Here is a 6,116-nt window from a genome sequence, read left to right as displayed (position 1 = left end):
TTTTAATCGTGACCATGTTCTCCCTAGAAAAAAAGGAAGAGCAATTATATATACATTTGAAAAACATATAAATAGGATCTGTTCAATGTTCCATAAATGTCCATTACATTTCTAGGGAATGAAAAATGAAACAGACAAATCCTTTTTATTAAGTTTCATTTCATTCAATATTCTGCTTGCCAAAATTTGAATTTAAATCACTATTATTTGTATTGTAGCAATATTATAGCAGTCTCTATCTCTAAATCAATTCTGGGGAATGTTCTCTCTCCATCAGTTGAGTTTCTCATGCCATTTCTGTTACCAGATTTCAGTATAGTGCATAAATAAAAAAAAACAAAAATAATCTGAGAGATTCAAAGATCAAAATGTAGAAAAAGGGAAATTGGGAAAACCATTTCTCTGTTTAAAGTTCCTATGGTTTGAACTGTTTGGAATTCAGCCATATTGAGATACTTACACCTTTTTTTTTCCTGTAATGTTGTGATTTAGACAGTAATGGTTTCACAAGTATCTTTTTCCTTTTCTTTTGGATGCTAGCTGCATACAATATATTTTACTGATGGAGCACATAATTTAGAATTTTTTTAAAGAAAGAAATGATGTTTTGGGGAAAAAAATATTCCCCCTTTCCTGGAAGAAGCAACAACTGAAAAATATTCTTTAAAAACTTGTAGGTCTTCAAATAAAGAATTAGGAAATCTAAATTCTACTATTTCTTAATCATATCATGTGAAAGGCAGAAAGGAAATTCTGACATACTTCAGCTGCTTATAGATTTAAGAATAAAATTTTCAGAGCCCCATAAAAATGAGATGTGATTTGATTCAAATCATTCTCTGAATTAGTTATTTAGTCAATTAGATTTACAGCAAATATGATAATAATGTCTGAATCAGTTCACATCCATAGATTTGTAGCTTCAGTAAAAGAAAACACACTGAATCTTGTAATTAATAAGGGTTAAGCTCAGTCTTTAAATTTTGTTGATTGTGTCTCTTATGCTAATTAGAAACAATTTCAAGGGAGGCTATGCTTAATATTTTATTTTAAGCATTCTATTATCTTATTAAGATCTACTTATATTATTTACATTTCATTTCTAAATCTGTCTGAAAAATAATAAAATCCAATAAAATATCTAATCTCTTTTAAATGGGATTGTAATTGCAAGGGAAAAGCAAAAAAGCTTAGGGGAAAAAAGGGAATAACTCACCATCTTTATTCATGCAGTTTTCTTTATTGACTTTTGTTCTTTTTCTTTGCAACTGTTGCTAACATTGGATACTGAAGATCCATGAATAACATGTCATCCAATATGATTAGCGTTTTCCCCCAAATATAATAAGAGTTAGACTCCATTGGAAATATAATGGAGCCTCAGTAGATCAGAGATTTCCTAAACTCTGTGGGATATTTCCCAAGGGTTTCTATTATTTTAAATACAGAATTCTATAGGGGGAAAATACTGATGTTCTGATTTTACAAACCTGATAACAGGAGGGAATACATCAAAATAGTCCATCTTTCTCAGAATGGAAATTTAAAAATGCTCAACTTGAAGGTCTTTTACAATGAGTCTAAGGGTAATGTGTAAACACTTTAAAACATAGTTTTTATTTTATTTTGTAGGTGGGTGATTAAATATCATTACATTTATTGAAAAATTCAGAAGATGATTTCAAGATCCATACAATATCTTTATTTTACTAGATGCTTACAGAGTATATTTCACAAAGGCTCTTAGATGGTGGCATAGGGCCCTATTCTGAGTCCATTATAATAGAAGAAATCTTAACAGGTTTATGAAGCCTTTTGAGATATCTTTGCTTGAAGATTCTTAAAAACAAAGTCCATTATGCATATTTTATATTTTGGCCAGGGGAGAACTGGAAGATTCTGCTGATTATGCAAATTCATGAGAATCATGTTATGCTCTTCAATGAACTTAAACAAAGACTTAAAATCCAATTTTCATATTTCTTGTGTTCTGTAAACAGGTGTACAAGCAGTACTTAGAATTGCTTGTGGCTTTCAGATCTCACATTCCTTTGAGTTCAACCTATTTTTCTCTTCTGACAATGTAGAACTGTAATGCCAATTTCATTTGGCAATATTGAAACACACATGTAAAACTCAATAGAATACAATTATATTTTCAAACATCATACTGACATATAAAGGTGGCAAATGATGCCATATAGGGTACCATAAAATACAACAAATCAGTAGAATAGTAAGGTCATAAGATGAAATATTACAAAGAATATTGGATGTAGAAGATTAAAATAAGATGAAACCAGAACTACAATTAAGAACTTAAATACTTCTTTCCAAGTTTAAATGACAGCAGAGCAAAAGTGGGCAACTTGAATATCGACAGGTGAAAACACATCTGTAAAAAAAGAGACCAATTGTTTAAGATCAAAGCCATTCTGTTTATTAATACACAATTGTCAAACATGCCTGGCTAGGTGGTGGCAACATCTCTTCAGCCTTTGCTGATCTAATGTAAGGAAGGAAGGCTGGAAATAATGTACAGTATATTTGATGGGAATCCCAGAATTACTAGGCCTGCAGTATGCATGATAAAATCAATTTTAGTCTCTAAAGGGAATGCATCAAAGTGGCTGTGGTTGATTCTTTTCTAACTTAAAGTAATGGAAATAATCAAACATGTCCTCTTAATTATCTTAGCTGCGCTGTTGGTCTGAGCTCTGGACTTGGCAATTTGGTTGCAAATGTTTCATCACCATTCGAGGAGATATTGCCAGTGTGCTTTGAATTGTACTTGTCTGTCACAGCACTGGTCTTTAAATACCTTTTTATGTGATGCAAATTAGTATGGATGTTGTTTGTTTGGCTACTTCTGAATCATGGTCTGACCGGATTATTTGATCGGCTGGCTGTTGTTACTGAGGCATGGTCTTTGGTTTTAAATACCATCTGTGAGATGTAAATTAGTATAGTTTGTTTGGATACTGCTGAGTCATGGTCTGGTTTTGGCCTGTTTGAATGGCTGGTGGTTGTTAGAGAGGGAGGAGAGCCTTTTCTGTGGGGGCACCTGCCATCTGGAACGAGCTCCCCCCGGAGATACGGAGGATCCAAGACTTACGCATCTTCCGCCGCACCCTAAAAACATTTTTATTCCAACAGGCTGGTCTGGCCTAACTCTCCCTTTTAAATTGGCTTTTAAATTGGGTTTTAAATGTTTTTTAGATAAATTGGATGTTTTTAATTTGTTTTTTGAGCCTAAATTATTTAATCTGTTTTTAATAGTTTTTTAACTTTTTGAATGTCTCTGTATTTTATTTTGGCTGTTCACCGCCCTGAGTCCTTTGGGAGTAGGGCGGTATACAAATATGATAAATAAATAATAAAATAAATGTGACAACCACCTGCCAAGAAATATGGTCTGATTTATTGTGAGCTGATGGGTTGTGATTTTTGTTGTTGTGTCGAGGGGTGCCTGTTTGTTTGTTATAAATGCTATCTTCGGGGTCGCAGTTGATTCAGTTCTTTCATTCTTAGTGATCGGTAGAATGGATCTATGTTAATATGTCTATTTATTGACTTATTGGTAGAAAGTCAGGCTTCGGGGAATTCTCTTTTTCTCCTTGATTTCACCTGGGTTACAACTGTGGTCCCAATTAGATCAAATTTGTTTCCTTCTGAATCTTAATGGACAGACATGAGGGATAATGGGTCATGCCTTTTGATAGCCAGGAAGTGTTCATGCTGCCTGTTTGATAGTTTTCTTCCTGTTTGGCCAACATAGTTCTTTTAACAGTTGCTGCTGGATTTTGATATATGATGCCTGATCTTTGGTTTGTTTCTATCTGTCTTTTTGGTTTTGACAGGGTCTGTCTGATAGTTGAGGCCTTTGTCATGCTGACAAAGGAATCTTGCTGCCATTTCTGAAACATTCTGTATCTAGTCAGACCATAACTCAGAAATAGCCAAACAAACAACATCCACACTAATTTGCATCACATAAAAAGGTATTTAAAGACCAGAGCTCTGACAGACGAACACAATTCAAAACACACTGACAATGTCTCCTCAAAAGGTGATGAAACATTTGCAACCAAACTGCCAAGCTCGGAACTCAGATCAACAGCCCAACTACCAAACCAAGCTACTTAAATTCAAATCCATTTCAAAGATCTTAGCTGTATTTATATTTTAATAAAGAAATCATCTTCTAAAAAGTAAACATCCCGGGGGAAAAAATGTTTTGATGGAAATGAATAACATGTCACATCTGTGTCATCAAAATCTTTTTATAGTAAGTTAATATACTTCAGTTAATCCTCCATGGAAAGATTGAAGGCAAACGAGGTCCAGGCAGAAGAAGAACATCATGGCTTCAAAATCTAGGGGTCTGATTTGGACAAAACTCAGCAGCATTTTTTCACGCAGCAGTTGATAAAATTAGGATTGTGAACATGATCGCCAATGTCCGATGATGGATATGGGGAAAAAAGAAGAATTAAGTTAATGGGTCCAAAGTGAGGAAATTAGTGTTATTTCCTATATCTCCTTTTTCTCTTTCTCCTTGACATTCAGAAAGAGGGGAAGATACACAATTCAGTTTTTTTGTTTTTCAAAAAAAAAATGCCACATAAGATTTGAAAGAGCAAGCTCAATGTCCTTAGGATAAGGATACATTGTTCAGAAACTATGTCAAAAATACACACACACACACACACACACACACACACACACACACACACACACACAATATGAATTGATATATTTTATGTTGTATGCACAATGTACTATATACATTTACATTTCATTTCATTTCATTTCATTTTATACCTGTTGTCTTCAAATTACTTCTGAAACTGAAAAAATAACCTTCACCTGTTTAGTTGAAATCTCTTCAGGAAATGACTAACATTTAAAATCATCATCGTCTGCCTAATCACAATATTTTACCTTAAGGAAGGGTAAATGTTGAGAATCTTACTCTAATTTCCCATCTCTCCATTTTCTCTTTCCCATTGACATAGATGAAGAAGAAGCTATTCAGTTACAGGTCTTTTCAAAAACAAACAACCAGAGAAATTTTGAAAGAGCAGCTTTGAGGTCTTTGTTTCTCATGCTGTAGATCAATGGATTCAGCATGGGTGGAATAATGGAATACAATATTGTAATTATAAAATCAAGAACTGATGGTTTGTTAGAAATGGGCCTTAGGTAAGCAAATAAAACTGTAAACAAAAATATGGAAAAGACAGTGAGGTGTGGAAGACAAGTAGAGAAGGTCTTTTTTCTTCCATGAATAGAAGGAATTTTTAAAACAGCAGCAAAAATCTTCACATAGGTAATGACAATAAATACGAAACAACCAAATCCTAATGTAGAACTGAACAATACAACTTCAATTTCAGTTATGTATGACCCAGAGCATGTAATCATAAGTAAATGTGGGATTTCACAATAAAACTGATGGATAATATTTGAGCAAAATGGAATAATGAAAGTTTCAACAGTGTTCATTACAGAATTGAGAAAGCTGGTGATCCACACACAACTAATCATTTTTTTGCAGGCTGTCCTGTTCATTATGATTTCATATTGTAAAGGATTGCAGATGGCAACATACCGATCATAGGCCATGAGAGTTAGGACAGCAATATCAGAACCGACAAAAAAAACAAACATGAGAACTTAAGTAACACATCCTGAATAAGAAATGTGCCTTGTATTTGTAAGGGAATTAAAAATGGCTTTGGGAATAATGACTGAAACTGAACCAATGTCTTGTATGGCTAAATTCATTAGGAAGAAGTACATGGGAATGTGAAGACGGTGATCAGAAACAACTGCAACGATGATTAGAAGATTCCCTATTAATGTAATTAAATACAGTATTAGTAATAAGGCTACATATATAATCTGTAGCTCCCAAATCTTTGAGAATTCCAAAAGAAGAAACTCAGATGTGTAATTATGCATTTTTAATTGTGAGCATGTTCTCCCTAGAAAAAAGAGAAGAATAATTAAATATACATTTGAAAAAAAATATGAATAGAATCTGTTCAATGTTCAATAAATGTCCATTACATTTCTGGAGAGTGAGAAATGAAACAGACCAATCCTTTTTA

At 33.4% G+C, this 6,116-nt stretch overlaps 1 pseudogene; it reads right to left on the bottom strand.

Moving 5' to 3' along the window:
* Positions 1-4,765: 4,765 nt before the first annotated feature.
* On the bottom strand, positions 4,766-6,116 carry LOC117668886 (olfactory receptor 14I1-like; annotated as a pseudogene).

This window comes from Pantherophis guttatus, chromosome 4 (genome assembly GCF_059756535.1).
Source record: "Pantherophis guttatus breed Tessera chromosome 4, ASM5975653v1, whole genome shotgun sequence".
Classification (NCBI taxonomy): Eukaryota; Metazoa; Chordata; class Lepidosauria; order Squamata; family Colubridae; genus Pantherophis; species Pantherophis guttatus.
The sequence above is the reverse complement of the archived record's forward strand: the minus strand, read 5'-3'. Positions and strand labels throughout refer to the sequence as shown.